General features: G+C 41.6%; 1 long non-coding RNA gene across 1 annotated transcript; it reads right to left on the bottom strand.

Moving 5' to 3' along the window:
* Positions 1-22,198: 22,198 nt before the first annotated feature.
* On the bottom strand, positions 22,199-24,938 carry LOC125380919. Its single transcript, XR_007221526.1, has 3 exons — positions 24,814-24,938; positions 23,212-23,261; positions 22,199-22,386 (listed from the first exon to the last, which is right to left on the bottom strand). It is a non-coding gene; the product is annotated as an uncharacterized LOC125380919 (long non-coding RNA).
* Positions 24,939-25,101: the final 163 nt, after the last annotated feature.

Raw genomic sequence — 25,101 nt, 5'->3', positions numbered from 1 at the left:
CTGATTCAAAATGGAATGTCTAAGAATAACTACAACGCCACCATGTACCTCTAGACCATGAGACCTGATATACACAAGCCTAGGACCATGAGTCCTGATATACACAAGCCTAGGACCATGAGTCCTAATATACACACGCCTAGGACCATGTGTCCCGATATACACAAGCCTAGGACCATGAGTCCTGATATACACAAGCCTAGGACCATGAGTCCTGATATACACATGCCTAGGACCATGAGTCCTGATATACACAAGCCTAGGACCATGAGTCCTAGTATACACAAGCCTAGGACCATGAGTCCTGATATACACAAGCCTAGGACCATGAGTCCTGATATACACAAGCCTAGGACCATGAGTCCTGATATACACAAGCCTAGGACCATGAGTCCTGATATACACAAGCCTAGGACCATGAGTCCTAATATACACAAGCCTAGGACCATGAGTCCTGATATACACAAGCCTAGGACCATGAGTCCTGATATACACAAGCCTAGGACCATGAGTCCTGATATACACAAGCCTAGGACCATGAGTCCTAATATACACAAGCCTAGGACCATGAGTCCTAATATACACAAGCCTAGGACCATGAGTCCTAATATACACAAGCCTAGGACCATGAGTCCTGATATACACAAGCCTAGGACCATGAGTCCTGATATACACAAGCCTAGGACCATGAGTCCTGATATACACAAGCCTAGGACCATGAGTCCTAATATACACAAGCCTAGGACCATGGGTCCTGATATACTCAAGCCTAGGACCATGAGTCCTGATATACACAAGCCTAGGACCATGGGTCCTGATATACTCAAGCCTAGGACCATGAGTCCTGATATACACAAGCCTAGGACCATGAGTCCTGATATACTCAAGCCTAGGACCATGAGTCCTGATATACACAAGCCTAGGAGCATGAGTCCTAATATACACAAGCCTAGGACGATGAGTCCTTTGTGGACATTCAAATACATGGAACACTGAAAACCTACGATACTGTTTGGAATACCCACGTGGTCGCTTGACAGTTGATGTGGGGGTGAAACTGTAGCGTATCTGCCCTGCCAGCCCCTCATCCTTATCCCCAGCCTGCACAGACAAAACGACCTCTCCTGGTGGTGTAGACTCCAGAACGGACACGACCGTCTTCCGCTTTCGGAATACCGGATATATCCACACCGGCGAGTATTTGTTGGCGTCCTCGCTGCCACTGGATGAGACAGCATCCCTTGACGACACCTGGGACGTATTAGTGGGTGTAGCACATGTATTAAACAGCTTGCACATGTTTAAGATGTCAAAGTCCAGAACTGGAAACACTCTATCGAAAACGCTTCTCACCGTATAAATTCGTTTGGGAATAATACGGACATCCCTTTGACATACAATTAACAAAATTATTTTTTTAAATGAGGTCATGGTCACATTATTATATCATTAATGTATTAATATATTAAAACAAATAATTTATCTAAAGTCAAGAGATGAAATATTTGACATAGTTAAAATACAAAACCAAAAAAAGCTGCGTCGTTTATTATGTGACAAAAAAGAACGAAATTAATCAGTTTACACACTTTCACACTTTAGTGGAACCGTGTGACAAAACAAGAATCATAAACATAGCAATTCCTGTATTCGCACCAACGATCATATCATAAGATCCTAACACGCCTAAGGGACGTTACCCTACACAGTGAACCGCGGCACCTTCAGACAGCTGGACCAGTGGCAAACATCTACTACCCTTGTCACCTTCAGAAGAAGTTTTATAAGACACTGTGATATATCTGAAACGCTGTCCAAACGCATTTAATTAAACTGGCTCAATCCGATGAGTCTTATGCTTTGGCCCTAAGTTGTTCAACCGCATTATGAGTTTGCTTGTCATACCAAATGCCCGAGTACAATTCCCTAAATGGATACAACGCGAAAACCTTTTCTTGGTGACATCCCCCACCGCTGTGCTAATATATTGCTGGAATATTACTAAATACAAATAAGCACAGAGATGCAAAACACACCCAATGATATGGATGGCTACGTAATGTATAGCCGGTGTTTCATACTCTCGGGCAATATGCGGACCTGGGTATGACAGTTGATATGAAACAGTGGTAATACATGTTCACGTACGTACTACTGCAGTAGACAGGATAGGTGTGAGTAAGTATGGTTGTACGATGCTTTTAGCATTTTTCCAGCAATATCACGGCGGTGACACCAGAAATGGGCGTCACACATTGTACCCATGACGCTAATCGAACATGGGTCTTCGGCGTGACGAGCGAACGCTTTAACCACATGGAGGGCGATCGGGTAGCCTAGTGGTTAAAGCGTTCGGTCGTCACGCCGAAGACCCGTGTTCGATTCCCGACATTAGTACAATGTGTGAAGCCCATTCTGGTGTCCCCCTTCGTGATATTGGTTGAATATTGCTTTAGCGGCGCAAAACTATACTCACTGACTTAATGCAAATAAACTTGTCACTTGTGAATATTACTACAGGCGGCGTAAACATTGTTGAACCAAACATTTGTCGATTTCAGTTATTGGCATACCTGTACAACAACAACTGCTGTAGACTCCTGACCATCTGTAGACGGGTCCTTGGCTTCCACTAACAGGCTGAATGTGTTGTCTGGCTGCTCAAACAATTTATTCATATCAGCATGCAAATAGTTTGCCTTCAGACTGAATATTTGATCAGCGTTCCCACCAACGATGGTGGGGTTGGTGATGAACCTGTCCGCGCCATGTCTGTCGTCATCCTGTACAACCAGCTGACCAATGGCGCTTTCTGTAAATAAGATCCACCTATGTAAATGTGTCATGACGTTTTATCGTGCACAACATTAAGCATTCTGGCCTAATGCTACTTAAGAAACACTATGCAGAGTGATGCCCCTTTGTTGGGCTAGGATCAGCTGGTCGTAGGTTCGAATTGTAGACAAACATCTAGGAGCTGCGTCATTGTAGAAGGTTCTCACACATCAAGCTGACATACGTCATGACAATATACCACTGAACATTTGATAGGGATAAAATGAGTGACCAGTTGGGGTATAAATCTCACGGGACGTTATGAGATGTTGTCGTACGAATACAATAAAATACACATTTACCCTTGAGCTTGGACAATATCCGTGTCAGTTGAGTAATAGTGTAGTTACTGTATTATATTCACGCATTTGAGTGAACATGGGACTCGGTTGTGGTCGTTTGTGGAGGGAAGTGACGCCTGTATGAAACAACATTACCTTCAGTGTTTCTCTACAAACTCACGCTGTTTTATCGTACAATACTTATTGCAATATTGCTGAAGTCTGAAACTTCACATGTACTATTGTTTATTATGTCTTCAATTGAAGCGTCACATGCGCCAGTTCCATGTTGAAATCGCATTCTGTTCGTACGTCAACATCTCGAAACAACCAGTCAAATATCAAATCGCTGTCAAACCCATCACAGATATTTTGGTGAGAGAGTATGGTTTAACGTCACTTTGAACAACAGTTCTATCACGGCGTGTCAGCTTGACGTGATGACGAGTGATGTAGGTATGCGATGTTTACGCTCTGCTAAAGTCAACGACCATGCTGATACCTGGAAATATCAGGGCGAAACAGGATTTAATTCCACGATCACAGGTGTATGCCAGTCAACTTTGCACAGCGATTTTCGACGTCCCAGACGAATTCATATACGCGTTACCAGTTTGTTCTCGAAGCAGCGGATACCAAAAGAGTGAGTGAGTGAGTTGGGTTTAACGCCGCTTTTAACAGTATTCCAGTTATATCGCGGCGTGTCAGCTTGATGTGGGAGAAAAGCCCGAAATAATGCAGGTCTCAGACGTTTATCACTTCGGTGAAACCCACGAGCACGGGTATGGTGCTGACAAACCTAGAAACATAATCGGGGCGAACCGGATTACCAAAGGAATATAACAATGGTCTGATTGTTTATGTGGGATTAACATGAAACGTATATACCTGTTTATGTGGGATTAACATGAAGCGTATATACCTGTTTGTGTGAGATTAACATGAAGCGTATATACCTGTTTGTGTGAGATTAACACGAAGCTTATATACCTGTTTATGTGGGATTAACATGAAACGTATATACCTGTTTGTGTGAGATTAACATGAAACGTATATACCTGTTTGTGTAGGATTAACATGCAGAGTATATAGCTGTTTTTGAAATCGTGGTGGGTTGTCGTTTATGTCCAGGATTTCGATGGTCAGTGATTGCTGTACCGAGTTATTTCCCTTATCGGTGACCTTAACCCTGAGATGGTGGAGGAGAATGACTCCGGAGGGTCCATCTCGGTCAATTCTTGTCTTCATTGTCATCCGGCCACTGGTCCCATCTATGTGGAAGAACCTTGCGTCCTCCCCTGAAGTGACATGGAGTCTCAAATTAACGAATTTGCACAACATTTACCATTGTACCCTCTATGGTAACTTAGTTTTTTCCGCTCATGTATTGTCATCAACTAATGTTAAAAATATATACGGTCATAGGATTCTGTAACGCACAGGGGATGCAACTCTGCCACGATTTGCGGCCCCTAAGACGACTCGGTCAAACGTGCCCCGGTCAAACCATCCACAATTGAGTTTTAGAAGGCGAAATATATGGTATGGTTTCACGCCGCTTTTAGCAATATTCCAGCAACAACAGGGGTCATCAAGAAATGAACCTTTACGTATACCCACGTAGTTATTACCGCGGACTACATCACCGCCCTTTTAGAAGAAAAAGGGCAAGTTTGAGTTATATGATGCTAATCACGTAAAGCGTTATATCTCTTAAAGAGTGTGCGAGTGAGTTAGTGTTTTCGGGTTAAGCGCCGCTTTAAACAGTATTTCAGTTATTTCACGTCTCTTTGTCTAGAAGAGTGTGTTGACGCTTACCTGTTGGAGGTAAGGTCACCTTACCTGAAAGTGCATAGGTAAATGAGTCCCCGATATCAGCATCTCTGACGTCAAACATCTTGCCCACATCTGTCCCTAATGCCAACTCCTCAGAAATGCCGTACACGTCGCTCTCCAGAATGACCTCGGGTACTTCGTCGTAGTCATTTAAAACGTTAACAAATACCGTCACAATCTCCTCGGGTTTGCGCTTGAAGCTTCGGAGAGAAGGCGAATTAAACCACCATTAGGCGACAATAACAATTATTGATAACAATTCGTCCAAATATCATATCAACATCACGTTTTACCATTTGTCAATGCCCCCTTCAGACGAAGAGATGAATTAACAGTTGTTCTACTACCATGAAGCTTCCATTAAATCGACGTCATTTTTGTATAAAGCGTCATTTTCACCGGGAAATTTATGTTCATTTTAACATACATACCTTAGAGACAAAATATGATTGATAACAATTCGTCCAAATATCACATCAAGAACACGTTTTACCATTTGTGAATGCCCCCTTCAGACGCAGAGATGAATTTCCAGTTATTCTACTACCATGAAGCTTCCATTAAATCGACGTCATTTTTGTATAAAGCGTCATTTTCACCGGGAAATTTATGTACATTTTAACATACATACCTTAGAGACAAAATATGATGCGATTGATTTTCATAATCAAGTTTTCCTGTCAACACAATGGTGTTTTTGTATAATCCAAACAAGCCAGCCTGATTACCGCCACTTATGACGTAGTCACTAGGTTCAGCCGTTGTGCTGCTTTCTGTGCTCTCTGATAATTCCAGATAGACGAAGTCAGGATTTGTCACTGAACAAAAATCGTAAATAGTTACGACATGCTTCCTTCTTTATGCTTGCGGTGAAGACCCGGGGTAGAATAGGTCTTCAGCAACCCATGCTTGCTGTAAAAGGCGACTATGCTTGTCGTAAGAGGCGAATAACGCGATCGGGTGGTCAGGCTCGCTGACTTGGTTGATGCATGTCATCGTATCCTAATTTCGTGGATCGATGCTCATGATATCATTCACTGGATTGTCAGGTCCAGACTAGATTAATTTTAGACCGCCGTCTTATAGCTGTAATATTGCTGTGTGCGGCGTTAAAAAACAAACAAACAAATCTTTATGCGCATCACCGGCTGTTCATAATAACCTGCCGGGGCAAAAGTATACACCCTTGTTTAATGATGTCTAAAATTGACACAAACAAGAAATGGTTAGTGGATGCTGATGTATTTGATATGGGTATCATGGTGTGTTTTGGATCTTGCAGTGTTTTGGCGACTCGTTTTAGCCTGGTAACTTTTTGTTAATGTTTTTTTTGTTGTCAAATCCAATTTTCATGGGTATGCTTTCTTTTCCTTGGCAGTTTATATCTTGATGTAATATCGCTACTCTTGTCTCGAATTACGGACAACTCTCTCAATACTATATAGCTCTCGGGATAGGCCTGGGTATTTACACCAGACATAGTCACTGTGACTTCATGGCGGAACCTTCATCAACTGTTCAAACCTGCTACATAATTATGGTGGCCGATAGGGGACATAACTTTCTGGCTTTTTCGCTCTATCGCTTTCTCGTTTTATCGCTTTCTCGCTTGCTCGCAGTGAAGCTATATCCCCTCTTGACCACTATAGGGGGCGCACGTGTTAACTGTTTCAATTGGGAGGGAATGTTGAACTTTTCTCACTATTTACTTGAAACATAATTTAACTGTACAGACGTAGGTGATTTTAAAACGATCCACATATTTCTGCGTAAAATGTAATTGATTGATGTATGGACCTATTTAGATTTATGTGACCATCACGCGTGGCGGACCATGGCAAACCAAATAAATCAGGTTAAAATTTAAATATGTACTTTTCAAAAGAAATTAAGAAGCCTATGTTTAATTAGTCATGGCTGATTGTATTGCAAAATACAATCTGATAACTGTAGGTGTTCTATTTCAGTAGTATATGATGTTACAGTGTGTCATACTGTTGTCCGTAAATATTTTTTTATATACTCGACAACAAAAGTTCCTGTGACACCAATATTTTAGTGTATTTTAAAATATGGCTGGACGGCCATGCAGTGGGAACAAGTTCTATTCACTGACGAGTCTCGTTTTCACCTCAGCCACAGCGATGGACGGAATCGAGTGTACTCACGTCGAGGTGAACGTTACGTCAATCATTGTGTCATGGAAGAAGATCGGTTCGGGGGCGGCAGCGTTATGGTATGGGGTGGGATTACAGCAAGACAGTGGACCCGTTTGATAGTGGTAGAGGAAAATCTCAATGGACAGCGCTACCGCGACGAGATCATCGGCCCTGTTGTTCTACCGTTTATGCGTCGTCATGGCCCAGGCATTACCTTTCAACATGACAACGCCCGGCCTCATATTGCTCGACTTGTTCAGGATTCTCTTCAATAAAACAACGTGAATGTCATCCCCTGGCCGGTTCGATCCCCTGATCTCTCACCAATCTCTCACATGTGGGATGAGAGTGATCGGCGCCTTCGACGTCAACCACGTGTTCCACAGACACTCCAGGAACTTCGAAACATGCTCCAGCAGATATGGACAGATCTCATCTCTCTTTTATGATTAAAACCCCCCTCAGCCCCCCCCCCCCCCCCCCCCCCCCGCCTGAGGTCAGCGAGAAAACAATAAAGCGAGAAAACGAGAAAGCGATAAAGCGACGAAGCGAGAAAGATAAAAAACGATAAAGTGATAGAGCGAGAAAGTGATTAAACGATAAAGCGATAAAGCAATAAAGCGAGAAAGTGATTAAACGATAAAGCGAAAAAAACGATAAAGCAAAAGAGCGAAAAAGCGAGAAAGCGATGTCCCCTCTCAGCCACCATAGCTATACATTTGCAGGGCCATGTGCGTGCCCTTGATACTCACATATATAATTTAACAGTGATTTGTGAGCGCAACACATTACTGAATGAGCATTTCTAGTTAATTTGGACCTTCCGTTATATTTTGATATTAGTATTTTCCAGCCATATCATGGGGACAGTTCGCATGGGCTGCATCCATTACCAATGAGTTTGTTTGTTTGTTGTTTAACACCACACTCAGGAATATTACAGCCCTCTGACGGCGGTCTGTAAATAATCGATTCTTGACCAGACAATACAGTGATTGATATCATGAGCATCGAGCCATGCTATTGGGATACGATGACATGCATCAACCAAGTCAGCGAGTCTGACCACTCGATCCCTTTAGTCGCCTCTTACGACAAGCATAGTCGCCTTTTACAACAAGAATAGGTTGCTGAAGACCTGTTCTACCCCGGAATCTTCATGTATGTACCAATGAGGAGAATGGAACCCGGGCATTGGCTTGACGGGCCGACACGTTAAGTCAGAAATAGTAGCAAAGATGAAAAATGGAATACACACGTCAGGTAACTACAAGGATATGAAGTAAACCAAATTATGGGATGTGATGCAATCGACAGTAGGCGTGGCTCTTTAAATCTGGTTTCAGAATTTGTCAAACATGTTCTATAACTGTGCCCGTACCTTCTTGGGTCGTTGTTAGTATGCTTTGGACCACCAACATCAGCAGCAACATCGCCGCACATCGATGTAAGAGGTCCCCACTGTTACCGATAAACCGAAGTATGAGTGGAACCCTGTCTTGCCCCAAACATCTGTATCATTTTTTAAATGAAAGTCGATTATCTGACGAAACAGATTCCTTTTTGGTGTAAAAGGCAAAATGGTGGTGAAAATGATTACTGAAAATCATTGATGACACCCGGTGCTCGCTAAAAATAAGATGTAGAAGCAAGACTAAAAGGCTGATTTTAGAGGTTTGTAGGGATGAAATTTTGTTCCCATGCTGATTTTCTTGTAGGTAAGTAAATATGATACAAAAAAAGTTACATAAATCTTATTGAATTTTTTAAATTTGGCGTTTTCGCTCATGTTAACATTTCCCTGTCCCTCTGTATAATATCACGCCATGACCTCAACGCTTCCTTATATAAGGTTAGATAATAAACATTTGAAAATTTTCATACTAATATTTCTGTTTTATGTTACCCGGATATTTGACATTTCAACATTTATAATGTACACCTTTCTCAAAAATGAAAATAACTTTCGATAGAAACCAATTAAAATGTTATATGTTAAAAGTGCCAAGATGAAATAATATTTTAAATAAATTCCTTACCTTAGAATCATATTTCTCCTTTCACGTGTATGAACATCCAGACTGTACGAGTTCTACACCATTAAGCAGTGCAGCAAGATGCTGGGCGGGTCCATCTACTGTTGTCTGGAGTCATGGTAATTGAAATATTTGACATATTTATATGAATATTACATATTGAGGAATATTTATCTATATACATTTTTATTTTGTAGCTACTGTAGAAGTTAACATACATAAGTGTTTATCATGTTCGATTTGAACGGCCTAGCCACATTTAGGATAAAGGACTAATTTGGCCAACTTGAAATGACAAATTCCAGAATTACTGAAATATTTTTCAAACTGTTATGAAAGTTGTTGGAGATGTTCCTCTTAGTGCCAAAAAAGCATTTTGCCTTCTTTCGCTTCCAAGTTGTTGATATAAAACATGGTCAATGTCATGTTCAAACATAAAGCTTCTAGGGTGGTCATCGGGTAGCCTTGAGGTTAAAGCGTACACGAGGCACACTGAATATCCGGTTTCACTTCCCTACTGGCGTGTACCAAAGTGTATGGTCGAGCCTCAGAGAGAGTGAGGCTGTAAATTGGGTTAACACCGCTTTGAACAGTACTTTAGTTATATCACGACGTGTCAGCTTGATGTGGTAGGAAAACCCAAAAGGGATGCCGGTCTTATGCGAATACCATCTCGGTGAAACCCGGGAGTGTTGTGTTGATAAACCAAGGACCATTAGCAGGACGAATCTGGGATTCGACGGTCATAGGATTCTGGCCCGCGCAAGGGAAACAACTCTGCCACGAATTGCGGCACCTTAGACGGCTGGGTCAAACGTGCCCCTGTCAAACCAGACAAGCAATCACAACGAATAAGTATATTTTGTGTACACCATCATACATACAGTACAAATGTACATGTAGGACTCAGATCTATGGCTTCTATACTACTCAAAACAAGTTAAAGAACACCAACAACCGGAAGGCTGTGTGTGGCAATTCCCACCAATCACGACAGATTAACTCTAGTCATATGAAAAAATAAGGTGTCCTTTAACTTCTTTTAAGTATATATAAGAGTTGTGTTGCATATTTATGAGAACGATACACGAGCTTCAATTTAATATGAAGTTTCTGTCCCAAGTTAAATATGTTTCAGTAAACCCGAGGCCTACGTTTACCTATTTCTTATGCTTCAGACTCAGTCTGCTAAAAGAAAAGAAATTGTCAGCCTCAAAAATATTTTGGCATTTAGATTTAAAGAGAAATATTTCTGGTTTTGTAGGTGTAACTGAAAACAAATCTAGTCGCCAAACAAAATCCGGACATAACGCCGGAAAATAAAACGTCAAGTTTCGAGATCAATCATTCATTAATTTTAAATTGACAGTGAAAAAAATCCTATGCAAAGGTGGTCGCTCGTACCTCATTCTTGTAGCCTACTAAAAAACGACTGGTCCCAAGGCTCGTTACAATATGTCACCTGGTTGATCCCCCAGTGAAGAGAATTACAACCCTTGCCTGTCGTAAGAGGCGACTAACGGGATCGGGTGGTCAGGTTCGCCTTCTTGATTGATGTATACCATCGTCTCCCAGTTGCGTAGATTGATGCTCATGATATCAAATCACTGGATTTACTGGTCGAGACTCGATTATTCACAGACCGCTGTCATATAGCTAGAATATTTCTGAGTGCGGCGTTAAACAACATACAAACAAACCTTGTTTATCCTCATCCAAACCGTGAACCGTGAAGCGTGTTGATTATTTCCATGAAGCTGGAATATTGATGGCTGTGGCATAAAACAATATACACTCACTCATTCTATAGATCTGACAAAGGAAATATGCCAAGGTCATGGAAGTCCGTCATCGATCTGATCACTACCTAGCAGTCTTATATTAATATTTACTCGAAAGTTGAAATCTCTTATATAGATAGTTTGATGTACTAGATTCCTTGTCTACTTAAGACATTGTCTCTTTCTATTTATATATGCCATGTTAGAATTCCTGGTGAGAACAGGTCCTAAGTAACCGGTGCTTGTCGTAAGACGCGATGTATTGGGCGATCGGAATTGGTGACTTGGTTGAGAGTAAGTCATCGTCACCGACAGCAGGTATCGCTGGTAATAATATCAATCACTGACAAACAATTCATTTACATTCTCAACAAGGTAGTATTGTATATTGTACCTATTAATATACGACTTCTTTCTGTCACCCTGTATTTGTTTAAAGGATAGAAATTCTGTTTTAAAATTTATGATCTTGGCTTCGAATTCCAGATTCACCCTGATCATGTTTCTGAATGTGCAAGGGAGGGTCCAGCGGTTTTAAAAGGAAGGGGTCCAAAATATTAAAATCCTTTTTCGGATAATTTTACTTCCTACTACATACTACAACTACTACTAGAGGCACGGGTGGCCCAATCGTCTAAGGCGCCGTGATTCGCTGTGCAAAGTTGCGTCCCTTGGGCACGCCAGAAACCTATGATTGTGGGTTGGAATCCCGGTTCGCCCCGATTATGTTTCTAGGTTTGTCAGCACCATACCCGTGCTCGCGGGTTTCACCGAAGTGGTAAACGTCTAAGACCTGCATCACTTCGGGCTTTCCTCCCACATTAAGCTGACACGCCGTGACATAACTGGAATACTGTTAAACGTGGCGTTAAACCCAACTCACTCACTCACTACTGCGGTGGTCCGGACCCCTGGACCCGTCTTTGATGTGACAGCACAGTACACGTGCTGGTGAGTTTCAGCAAAGTCATCCCTACGGGATTTCCTCCCACTTGAAGCTGATAGCTGGAAAATGACCTATTACTCCAGTCTATCACATTGTATTTGTTTCATATGTTGCTCTGTATATTGTGTACATACTCGGCGTCTCCTTAATATATTTATATGCACATACTGTATAGTTTACCATAAGACTTTTATTTTTTTAATGTCATATTATCTAATGAGACAGGAGCGGTGTATTTCTTAATACACCCGTATATATAATGCATTCGTTACCATTATTACCATATGAAAAGCACCATCCTGGAAGGAGCATCCCGGGTAGATACTTCTGATTCACCTGACGGTTTGACCCGCGATGATCCTGGTTAGAATAGGTCTTCAGCCCCTGCTAGTCGTAAGAGGCGACATACGGGATCGGATGGTCAGGCTAGCTGACATGGTTGATGCATGTCAGCGTATCACAATTGCGTAAATAGAAGTTCATGATGTCAGTCACGGGATTGTCTGGTCCAGATTCGATTATTTAAAGACCGCCGTCGTATAGCTGGAATATTGCTGAGTGCGGCGTTTAACAAGAAACAAACACACAAACACACTTAAGGGTTAAGTCACGTTGAATTCATTTATCAATTTCAATCACAAGACAACATCGTTGAATTCACCTGCTCAAGTGTCAGCACTGAGGGATAAACATATTTCATGTTCACGTGGTTGATAAATCAATAATATGGTTTAAATGTTTAAACATTCTGCTCCTCTGATCAAGTCTTGTTTCACTATGACCCTATATATATATATATATATCTATCTATCTATCTATCTATCTATCTATCCCGGCTCTGAAGCCACTGCTATCAAAGTTTAATAATGTTTCTATTTCCATAGCAACGATCACAAAGGTCATATTTTTTTGCTTTGCAGAGTCAACTTATTAAAAGCAATATCGTAGATTTGTATATTATGTACTATTATGCACATGGTTCCTATCTGTACATGTTGTGGGGGCGGTCGGGTAACCTTGTGGTTAAATGACTGAGTGAGTGAGTATGGTTTTACGCCGCTTTTACCAATATTCCAGCAATATCACGGCGGGGGACACCAGAAATGGGCGTCACACATTGTACCCTTGACGGGAATCGAACCCAGGTCTTCGGCGTGACGAGCGAACGCTTTAACCACTAGGCTACCCGATCGCCCTCCATGCAGTTAAAGCGTTCGCTCGTCACGCTGAAGACCCATGTTCGATTAGCGTCTTGGGTACAATGTGTGACGCCCATTTCTGGTGTCACCGCCGTGATATTGCTGGAAAATGCTAAAAGCATCGTAAAACCATACTTACTCACTCCTATCCTGTCTACTGCAGTAGTACGTACGTGAACATGTATTACCACTGTTTCATATCAGCTGTCATTCCCAGGTCCCCATATTGCCCGAGAGTATGAAACACCGGCAATACATTACACAGCCATCCATATCATTGGGTGTGTTTTGCATCTCTGTGCTTAGCTTCAGACGGAGCGGGAGGGCGAAATAAAATATAAATATAATTAAAAATGACTAGTTTTTTCCCGTTTAAGGTGTGTGCAAACACATCGCAATTTGATCGATGGTGTACTAAACTGAGGGACAAAAGAACGAATACCGAGTATATTTTGTATGCAATTGAAAATTGAAAGAACTGTTGTTAAACTTGATTATGCCTATTTAACCATCACTAATTCCTGCAAAAGTTTGTAAAACGTAATCTGTGGCTAGATTATTTCATAAAAAAAAAAATTGGTTCAATGAAGACTTCATTAAGAAATTAATTTGCAACCACATGACCCCTACCAAGTTTGAAATGTTGTAAAAATGTTGTCCCGAAAAAAAAGCAATTTTTTGGTCTCAAATACCCACAAGCAGCTGTGTATTATGTGATGCCCTTTTTAATGTTTAAACGTTTTCAATCAAATCTTTTTTCAATAGATAAAACCAAGTAGAAGTATTTTTTGAGAATTTAAAATCAAACATACGATGAAATCAACAGAGAGCTAAAGCTTCCTTCGCTTCTCAGTTTACACTCGAAGTGCAATGATTTGCTGTTTCAGTGTTGAGAGATTTAAAGACAAAGAAAACGAAGACTTAATAAAATATGGAAGAAACAAAGCATTAGGTATAGTCAATTGAATGTGCGTAGACAACGCATCAATACGTCTACCACTGGTGTCAATGTGTTCACCTCGTAGCAATCCGTCAGTCACTGGTGTCAATGTGTTCACCTCGTAGCAATCAGTCAGTCACTGGTGTCAATGTGTTCACCTCGTAGCAATCCGTCAGTCACTGGTGTCAATGTGTTCACCTCGTAGCAATCCGTCAGTCACTGGTGTCAATGTGTTCACCTCGTAGCAATCAGTCAGTCACTGGTGTCAATGTGTTCACCTCGTAGCAATCCGTCAGTCACTGGTGCCAATGTGTACACCTCGTAGCAATACGTCAGTCACTGGTGCCAATGTGTACACCTCGTAGCAATCCGTCAGTCACTGGTGTCAATGTGTACACCTCGTAGCAATCCGTCAGTCACTGGTGCCAATGTGTACACCTCGTAGCAATCCGTCAGTCACTGGTGCCAATGTGTACACCTCGTAGCAATACGTCAGTCACTGGTGTCAATGTGGACACCACGTACCAATACGTCAGTCACTGGTGTCAATGTGGACACCACGTACCAATACGTCTACCACTGGTGTCAATGTGGACACCACGTACCAATACGTCTACCACTGGTGTCAATGTTGACACCACGTACCAATACGTCTACCACTGGTGTCAATGTTGACACCACTTACCAATACGTCTACCACTGGTGTCAATGTGGACACCACGTACCAATACGTCTACCACTGGTGTCAATGTGGACACCACTTACCAATACGTCTGCCACTGGTGTCTATATGTACAACACGTATCAATGCATCCATATGAGATTAGTGTATGCATTCATGTTTGTCTGTTTGTTTGTTGTTTAACGCCGCACTTAGCAATATTCCAGCTTTATGACGGCGGTCTGTAAAGTATCGAATCTGGACCAGACAATCCAGTGACTGACATCATGAAGATCGATCCATGCAAATGGGATACGATGACATGCATCAACGAGCGAGCCTGACCACCCGATCCCGTTTGTCGCCTCTTACAACAAGCATAGTCGCCTTTTACGGCAAGCATGGGTATGCAGTCATGTGTATGCCACAGATCCATTGTATTAATGTTTCAATGAGTGCATCTTTTAATTTATGATATACATAATGTAGTACCAAAGGCGTGTATATATTTTTTCTTATATGAATGTCGGATTCTGAAAGGCTGAGACCCATTCTATTAGTACCATTGTACCACGTTGACATGTACCGTACATTTCTTATGTTCTCCGCTTGAATTGTCAAACTATTGGCATTACATATGCAACACACCAACCACAAGTTTGTATCTCGAATTAATGATGTAAGACGCCATTCTCCGGAAATTTACGATATTTTGCGAATGAAATAGATAAAGGAGAATAACTCTGTTTTTGTCGTCTGTTATTTTTCGATGAATGGGAAAAAGGAACGGTATTGAAAAATGCCTTACTGGGATAATCTTACTGATTCTGACAGAAGTATGAATGCATAGGATATACATGTATGTACCTGCAATCTAATTAGGTGTGCGGCAAGATACATCTGTTGTCCACCGGTTACAGGAGACATGGGTACATGTATCTTCATGTCAGTTTATGTGACTTGTGGACAGCTCATAGCATACACGACCATACCATACTAATATCAGTTATGTGCATGTTAAAACATCTCAAACATTACAACAGACGAAATATTAGGATGCGAGTAACATCTGTTTTAATATCATACATTGAATCGGAAGTGAACCGTGGTTAGGGACCGATCATTTGATATTCCGGGGTCCATGGTCGGTCCCTTGTATGTCACCGTGATTACAGTGAGGTGTTTGGTGTAGGAACCACAATACAGCATGTAGTAATGTAGAATGTAAATAGGAAGTGGATAATGTACATTAGCCATCAAATATTACATTAATCTTTTGTTATCCACTGTACTAAACTTCACAGAACACTAATCTACGTTCCATTACTATTACAGGAGGACTAAACAAAAGGCGAAACTAATATACACTAATGCTGCACGAGGACTAAACAGAACACGAATCTACGTTCTACTACAATTACAGGAGGATTCAACAAAAGGCTAAGCTAATATACACTAATGCTGCACGAGGACGAAACAGAACACTAATCTGTGTTCCACTGCAATTATGTGAGGACTAAACAAAAGGCGAAGCTAATATACACTAACGCTGCACTAGGACTAAACAGAGCACTAATCTGTGTTCCACTGCAATTATGTGAGGACTAAACGTAAGGCGAAGCGGATATACACTAATGCTGCACGAGGACTAAACAGAACAGTAATCTTTGTTCCAATGCAATTATGTGAGGACTAAACATAAGGCGAAGCTAATATACACTAATGCTGCATGATGACTAACAAAATCACTAATCTTTGTTCCACTGCAATTATGTGAGGACTAAACATAAAGCGAAGCTAATATACACTAATGCTGCACGAGGACTAAACAGAACACTAATCTACGTTCCAATGCAATAATGTGAGGACTAAACATACTTCGAAGCTGATATACACTAATGTTGCACGAGGACTAAACACAACACTAATCTATGCTACACTAACACTGCACGAGGACTAAATAGAATACTAACCTACGTTCCACTACAATTATGTGAGGACTAAACATAAGGCGAAGCTAATATACACTAATGCTGAACGAGGACTAATCAAAACACTAATCTATGTTACACTAATGTTGTACGAGGACTAAACACAACACTAATCTATGCTACACTAACACTGCACGGGGAATAAACACAACACTAATCTATGCCACACTAACACTACACGGGGAATAAACACAACACTAATCTATGTTACACTAATGCTAAACGAGGACAAAGCATAAATTCAAGCCATGTTACACTAACGCTACACAGGTACTAAACAGAATGTTGAGCTATATTACACTGAGACTAAACTTGTCAGTGTAAGGCTCATGTCGTGGTTTATCAACAGCACTTGACAGTTGTATTGCAATTTACGCACCCCTTCAGTCACAATGGAAAACTATATATTGAAAATACTTCTAGGCGTGTTATTAACTGCCTAATACTTTGGACAATATATTTGACATTTTGCCTGAACTGCATAACTGAAATTGAATTCTACGTACGTAAAACATCACATGTTAGGTTATAACGAGTGATATCTTTAAGTGACATTTCATAGGCTGTAGAAGCAATGAAGACAGGCCCTTCTTGATAGTGATAAAGCAACTGTACAGAAACATTGCGCTGAAGGAATACAAAAGTTGAAATAATTACTAAAATATAATCATGAAAATAAAGAAGTCAACTCTATCTTCATTAGCAAGAAAACAAACAAGAACGTATTTACCAGACCGCCACCGGGGTCTAGTGGTAGGGCCTCCGCCCAGAAAGCGGAAGATCCGGGTGTCAAGTCCCGGCAGCGGCGTACAAAATGCGTTATAAAATGGTACTTGTTGTTACCCTGCCTGACGCTCTGCATTAAGGGGCTAAAACTAGTACTTGTCAGCTAGGAGTCAGTATACTGTGAGTGGGGTACTCATGTTAAACTGCGGCATGATATCCCAAGCAGCAAGCACTATAAAATCAGCATTAATCCGGACTAGTACAAGCAGCCACACACAGTCATGCACGTCGCTATATAAGTGCAATTATCATGGAAGCAACGTTAAACCCCATTTCACCCCACCTATTTACTATATGTGATACAACATCAGAAGTCATTACATACATATGTTGACATATACTGACAAGTCTGGCTTGGATTAACGTAAGGAGACATTATCTTTCCTAATCTCGATACGTGTCTTGCAGAGAATCTCACATCTGGGCCCTGGATTGGATAAGAGTTAAAAAGGGATGACCTTATTTGTCCTTTATCTGACCGGCTACGATAACATATTTGTTAACATATTTCAAACTATGAACATGAACCTACCATCTACAATAGGACCAGTATTTTTACACTTTGAAAGAGAAATCGTGCACAGGAATTTTTTCCGAAGTTAGGAGATCTGCAGGTGTTATTTTTTCTGACTTTAGTTAATATTCAACCCTGGATTGATCTAAGGACAGGGCTTAGCGAGTGTATGAATGTCCAATAGCTGGCTATAAAACCATATACAATATCCAAGGAAAATGTCGATTTCGAAGTAGAAACCTTCGAATCAAGGGTGGAAACTGGACTTCTGTTACTGTGACAGTAGTCAGTTAACGCCCTTGCCTCAGGAAGATGTGATTCCTTTGATTTGATGATTTTGTGATACATATATGGCATTGATGTTGGTTTGTCTTACGAATGTATAAACGTGAGCGTTTTTGTGTTTTTAATTAACTATAAACATTTTCATGAAGGAAAGGTTTTGAGTGGGTTTTTTTCAGTGAAAACAAGAAAGTGATGTCATGCGAATATATGCCTATACATGGTAACCTCCCAATTGCCAGACATCCCATTTATCAGACAGCTTATACCAGGATAAGTCAAGGTTGGTTAGTCAAGTAATAGTTACCTGTTTACCTTTCTTTAATGTGGAACAGACCAGAAAACACACATTTTGAGGAATTTACAGGATAGGTTTATTATGTACTTGTAATCGTCAAATAATACCAGAAATCATACTTTTTGAAGTATTCATTACATTATTGCAAAAGTCAATAACATCTCCAGTGTGTGGTCTGGCCTCTGGTTCGATTATTAGAGTAAGTGAACCAATCAAGGAATTCTTGTGGGGTTCCTCTCTGAGACTCTATGTACTCAACTCTGCGTATACCAGCCATGGTGGTGATCCCTTACTGTTGTTGTTTATTTTATACAGTTGCATTAAGTGTTTAGGAGGTCGCCTTCTGCCTAAGCAATTTCGGCTGACCCGTCCCCCTTTGGAACTCATGTGTGTGAGTAGGGTACACATATCTATTGTGAGTTTGGTATTCACATAATTTCTGTTTGTGTATTGATATGATATCTATTTTCGTAATACCTTACTGACTTAGACTTCATGTAATATAGTACGGTACCTATAGTACATGTGAGATTAGAATAAGGTCATGGAGAGGTTTAATCTATCAATGTGTTCTTGCTCTACCTAAATGGTATAATTTGATATTGTTTCGTAATCTTCACTGAGTTTCCTACATTCTATATCGTTGGAAAAACTTCTCTAAATCTTTGCAAATAAAACACATACAACCCGACAAAGATCAAACGCAACTTATAAACACAATCATAATCTGGTTAATGTATCACTTGACGAGTTGGAGTAGCATGCTCTGCCCACAGTTGGGAGCAGCTCATTAATTAGTAGGTAAGACCAGGCAGTTACACTGGTCACACTTGACTGGTCTGTCTGACGATTGGGTCGTCTGACAAATGGGAATGGGATGTCTGCCAATTGGGAGTGAACCCTATACATAATTAGTCGTTTCAAATGGCAAACGGTCGGTCAACAACTCTTGATGCGATCTACAAAGCACGATTAAGAGATTGTTATATTTAATCACATGATGTAGGATTTAACCCACAATAGAATATGCATGGGATGTGCAACGCTGGATCATTGTGTGGCTGAAATGTCAGCTGACCATAAAGTTTTTCCTCCCTCTCTTCTTCTCTCCCTCCCCTGGTCCATTCAGAGCCAACGGCGGCAGGGATTTCTGAAACGAAGAATGCAAAGTGTGACTAAAGCGACGATAGTCATAAGAAATCTCTGCTGTATCATGTGCATGCGTTTGAGATTCAAGTCTTTATTTTCATTCTGAGGAGGCCTTATGCCTAGAGTAATACGATACATTCTGATCAGTATGCGTAAAGAGAAATGAGATTTCTACTGTACATCATTACGTAATAAATAAACACAGACAATTGGTTTGGTTTGTTGTTTAACGCCGCACTCAGCAATATTCCAGCTATATGACGGCGGTCTGTAAATAATCGAGTCTGGACCAGACAATCCAGTGACTTACATCATGGACATCGATCCACGCAATTGGGATCGATGCCATGCATCAACCAAGTCAGCGAGCCTGACCACCCGATCCCGTTAGTCGCCTTTTACGACAACCATAGTTGCCTTTTACGGCAAACATGGGTTGCTGAAGACCTATTCTATCCCGGATCAAATAGTGATGATACTAGATGTTCGCGAAAAGGAGAGCCTATCCTGCCCCATAGATGGCAGAAACAAACAACTAAACGAACGCGGGAACATATACGTCAAAATAGGGAATTGCATTGGACTTCAAATGCGGAATTGTCATCCAGATATCCACCAAGATATTTTAAAATGCTTTACTTGGCCACTAAATGCTCAAACTTTTAGGCTGCATAAAAATGAGGAGGGGGGGATGGGTAAATGTTTTTCATTTTCTTTTTAAGTCAAAAGTGATGAGAGATTTTTTTTTTTTTCCTACCAAGAGTATCAACTTGGTACGTATTAATACTATACTCGACTTTTTAATACTATGTGAATTGTAGAGCATGGCGTTTTATGCATAACACAGGATACTTCATGTACAAATATTTTGACCGATGTCGTAGAAACATTTCTTTTTTAGCCTTACCACTTTGTTGAAACTCAAGAGCTACAGGATCACAGGATTCTAACGAGACTAAAAGATGCATCTCTACTTAGATGATTGGGACACCCATCTATATTATTCTCTGAAAATCAAAATTAGTATTATTATGGCCGCTATTGTTAACACATGACTTCCATATGAAACACAAACAACCCAGCCATGAATTTCATTACCCCTATCCAAGATTGTTATCACTTACCGTTGTAGATGTGTTGCTGTCTCGACGCTCCTGGGCACCGTTGGCATAGGCCTCAGCGGACTCGGAGTAGGTGCTACTAGGGCGCTTTTCTGAAGGCTGCTCTGACTTTCTCGGCCTGCTTGAGTTCTTCATTGATCCTACTTTAGGGTCATTCCAGGCAGGTCTATTGTTGACCGATAGAGTGTCTTGATTGAGCTTATTTGATGGTAGGATAGGAGCGCCTTTGAGAGGGTCGGACCACACGGGTCGGGTCTTGGCTTCGTCTGGCAGATCAGGAAGAGACACCTTTTCAGGATCTGTATCAGGGGCTACCCACTGGGGCCGACTCGGAACTTCATCTGGAAAGCCAGGAACTCTGTTCTTCATTGGGTCCTTCTTAGGATTCTCCCATTGTGGCTTATTCTTAACAGATTCGGGAAGGTCTGGAATTGGATTCGTGTCTTCTTCTCGAAGATCCGGGCGCTTTTTCTTAACTGATTCAGGCAGTTCTGGGATCTTCTTTTTAGTTGGGGTTGGTAGATCGTCAATTGGAGAGGCTAAAGGGTTCTTTTTTGTTTTCTTCTTCCTTATTTTTCCTTCTTCATCAACATCATCCCCCTCTATTTTCTTCATCTTCCCAATGGCTTTAGCTTTAGACAATACTCGAGCCTTTGTTTTAGCTTTCTTTTTTGTGTCTTGACCGTTCGCCGTAGTGTCATCTGACGGTTGTGTTGCACCGGGTTTAGCCACCCCAATAACATTACCAGAGTCAGCAGCAATACTTGAGACACATTTGAGTGCACCTGCCTTTTGACTCTGTTCCTTGTCTATATTTGCAGCCCGCTCATCCTCGTTTGACTTAGAGCTATCTATTCTTGCTGATGAATTTACAGGTTCTGGTGGCTGCTTTTCCTGATCGACTTTGAGTTGCACAACATTCATCAAACCAATTCCTTTGCCAACCCTTGGTTTGTTTCCACCGGGCTTTGCAAATGGCTTATCACATTTTTTATTTTCATCCTTTATTTTATCCCCTGGTTTGTCTCCACGATCTTTCACTTCTCTTTTCCTTTCCTTTGTAACCTCATTATCTTGTTTCTTCTTTTCGGACGGAATCATTATCCCCAACACTGCTGCCTCTACTGTGGAGTTGTTGTCCCCTTTTATCTTGTCCAGAACGCTTGACTTCTTCTCTTTTTTAACACCCATGGCGGCATCCTGTTCTCTTGGTTTTGGTTCCCCAGCCGCTGATTGCTTCCTGTCCTTGCTCTCCCTCCCCGCATCTTGCTTCGCATTGCATCCAGATCCTTTGCTGTTCTTTCTTATATCATCATCATTCTTTTTCGCTGAGGTTTCTTTCTTGTTGACCTGCTCCTTGTCCTCAGTTGTGTTTTTAGCATCGTTTTCATTTTCTATGGATACAGCCGTTGGGAGTGAAGCGCATTTCGAGAGAGGTTTTGTGGTTACTGGCAGTACGTCTGGAGCCACTCCCTTGTTGCTGGCTTTCCGTGACGCACCCCCTTTGTTGGACTCAACATCGGAATCCGACTTCCGCTGACCTTGACCTCCGGGACCGGGTGGAATATTGCCTGTAATGATATGTAGGCAACACATAGCACATGATGTGGTTGGTTTGCTTGCTGCTTAACGCCGAAGTCAGCAATAATTCAGCTATATCACGGCAGCCTGTAAAGGATCGAGTCTGGACTTGTTAAACCAGTGGATAATATCATGAACAACGTGTCGCATTATCGGGTCACGATACCACGCAGTCAATCGAGACACAGGACATGACCACCAGATCCATATTGCACATATTAAGAAGAATATTGAGGGTCTATGTTAACCTGGCATTCCCATTGTTGCGTTGGGATGGGATGATTTATTTAAACATGACCTTGACTGCAAGGGAAACCTAGAATGAATATTCACAAGTTTTACATATGTTCGGCACACAGAAATAACCGCAGAAGACATATTTTGGTTACATAGTTCTATGTATGATACGACTTATTTGGACAAATGTCATAAAGTGGGCGAATCAGATATTTTAACCCATGATCAACAGATCAAAAGTTGAGACGCGAAATGTTTCGCCACAGACGTGTGTATTGCTCGTGTCTCCCATTGTCAGACAATTCGGTACATAGTGGTGCCGGTTCATTGACAAGAATCACCAATGGCCGAAGTGACCTTATGCGCTGCAATGCACTCTGCATAGTTGTACCAGGATCCGCTTCTCGTGGTTTAAAATCACAAGCCAGCGTCGATAATCGTACTTAGTCCGTCAGCACTGTAGACTGAGACACACTGCGCCTTCCTCTAACAATAACCGGAGAGGCCGTGGAAGTAATGAAATGGTGTTTGAACCAGAGTTGAACGCAACTCACCCACTCCCTGTAATGTTAACTTACGGTTTGGGGGCTCTGGGGGTTTCTTCTCCGCTTGTCGTTGATTTTTCCCACTGCAATTTTAAACATTTTGTTACAGGCTTTGATATTTTACTTTTTACTTGGGGAATGAGTTGATGGTGTTTAACAGCGGCCTGAAAGTAACCGTGGTACGATTAGACACCCAATACACATTTTAGGAGCAGCTCTTAGAGTTAGCATTTGTTTGGGACTAGTTCTGTCCAAACAGGTTTTCTACAATGCATGAGTTGATGGTGTTTTATAGCGGCCTGAAAGTAACCGGGGTACGACTCAATGTGCAAGTCACAGGTTGACCACCGAATACAAATCTTAGGAGCGGATCTTTGAGCTAGCATTTGTTTGGGACTAGTTCTGTCCAAACGGGTTTTTAACAGTGTATCCAAATGCATATCATTTGGTCGTTTTATGTATATTGCTATGATTCTCAGTTGCACATTGACCAATGAGGTAAAGTAATAATAATTATACAGCACAAATGGCGTGAGGTGACATGGAGTTCAAGATTATTGCACTTATACAGAGACGTGCATGCATGAGTGTGTGCGTGTGTGTGTGTGTGTGTGTGTGTGTTGTGTGTGTGTGTGTGGTTGTGTGTGTATGTGTGTGTGTGTGTGTGTGTGTGTGTGTGTGTGTGTGTGTGTGTGTGTGTGTGTGTGTGTGTGTTGTGTGTGTATGTATGTGTGGTTGTGTGTGTGTGTGTGTTAGTGTGTGTGTGTGTGTGTGTTTGTGTGTGTGGCAGCGCCAGGCAAGGTGACAAGTATAATCTTTTAACATCTTTTGGCATGACACGGCCGTGATCGAACCACCGGCCTTCCGCTCTTAGGGCTCTCCTAAGCCATGGAGGTGGTCTGGCACAAATGAATCATGTAGGTAATTAAACGTTGACTGAAAGGCTCGGTGACTTGGTTGTCATCGTAAACAAACGGCGTGTGAAGTTTCTCATAATACCGATTACTGAGAGTTATAAAAGTTAAACATCGGCATATAACGACCTATTACTCACATAATAATCTGTATGGTAACAGACAGGTAAAACATCAGTCAGCAATACAAATAACTTCTACATCTACATTATTTGTTCAACAGCTCCCAGCAATGTTCAAACTATATGATGATGGTCTGTAAATAATCGAGTCCGGACCAGAAAGAAAAACCTATGGTTGATATTATGAGCAACTATCCACACCGTCAGGGTACGATAACAGGTTATCAACCAAGTCACAAATTCTGACCACCCGAACCACCAGTCGCCTCCTACGACAAGCATGTGTGTGTGTGTGTGTGTGCGTGTGTGTGTGTGTGTGTGTGTGTGTGTGTGTGTGCGTGCGTGCGTGCGTGCGTGCGTGCGTGCGTGCGTGCGTGCGTGCGTGAGTGAGTGAGTGAGTGAGTGAGTGAGTGAGTGAGTGAGTGAGTGAGTGAGTGTGTGTGTGTGTGTGTGTGTGAGTGAGTGAGTGTGTGTGTGTGTGTGTGTGTGTGTGTGTGTGTGTGTGTGTGTGTGTGTGTGTGTGTGTGTGTGTGTGTGTGTGTGTGTGTGTGTGTGTGTGTGTGCCATAACCCGGATCCCCGCATCCAGGTAGTACTTACAATCCATATTTCTTTGCGATGAAGAAGACTGCCCCACACAGTAGACAAGCGGCCAGGAAAATACACGTGGCCTTTATGGCCCAGCCCGTTGCAGAGTTACCTTCCTTGATGTCTTCCTCGTCACCTGCAGCCATCTTCTCTGTGAATGGAAATTGGGGAATAAGTAAGTGACTGTTGTATCACGCTGCAGGAAGCACTCTTACAGCTATAACACGGCTGGCTGTAAATAACGGAGTCTGGATCAGTCAAGCCAGTGACTGGAACTATGAGCTGTGAACCACGTTGGGT

The sequence above is a fragment of the Haliotis rufescens genome, unplaced genomic scaffold (assembly GCF_023055435.1).
Source record: "Haliotis rufescens isolate VD_foot unplaced genomic scaffold, xgHalRufe1.0.p SCAF_16, whole genome shotgun sequence".
NCBI lineage: Eukaryota > Metazoa > Mollusca > Gastropoda > Lepetellida > Haliotidae > Haliotis > Haliotis rufescens.
This window is presented reverse-complemented; position numbering and strand designations above follow the sequence as displayed.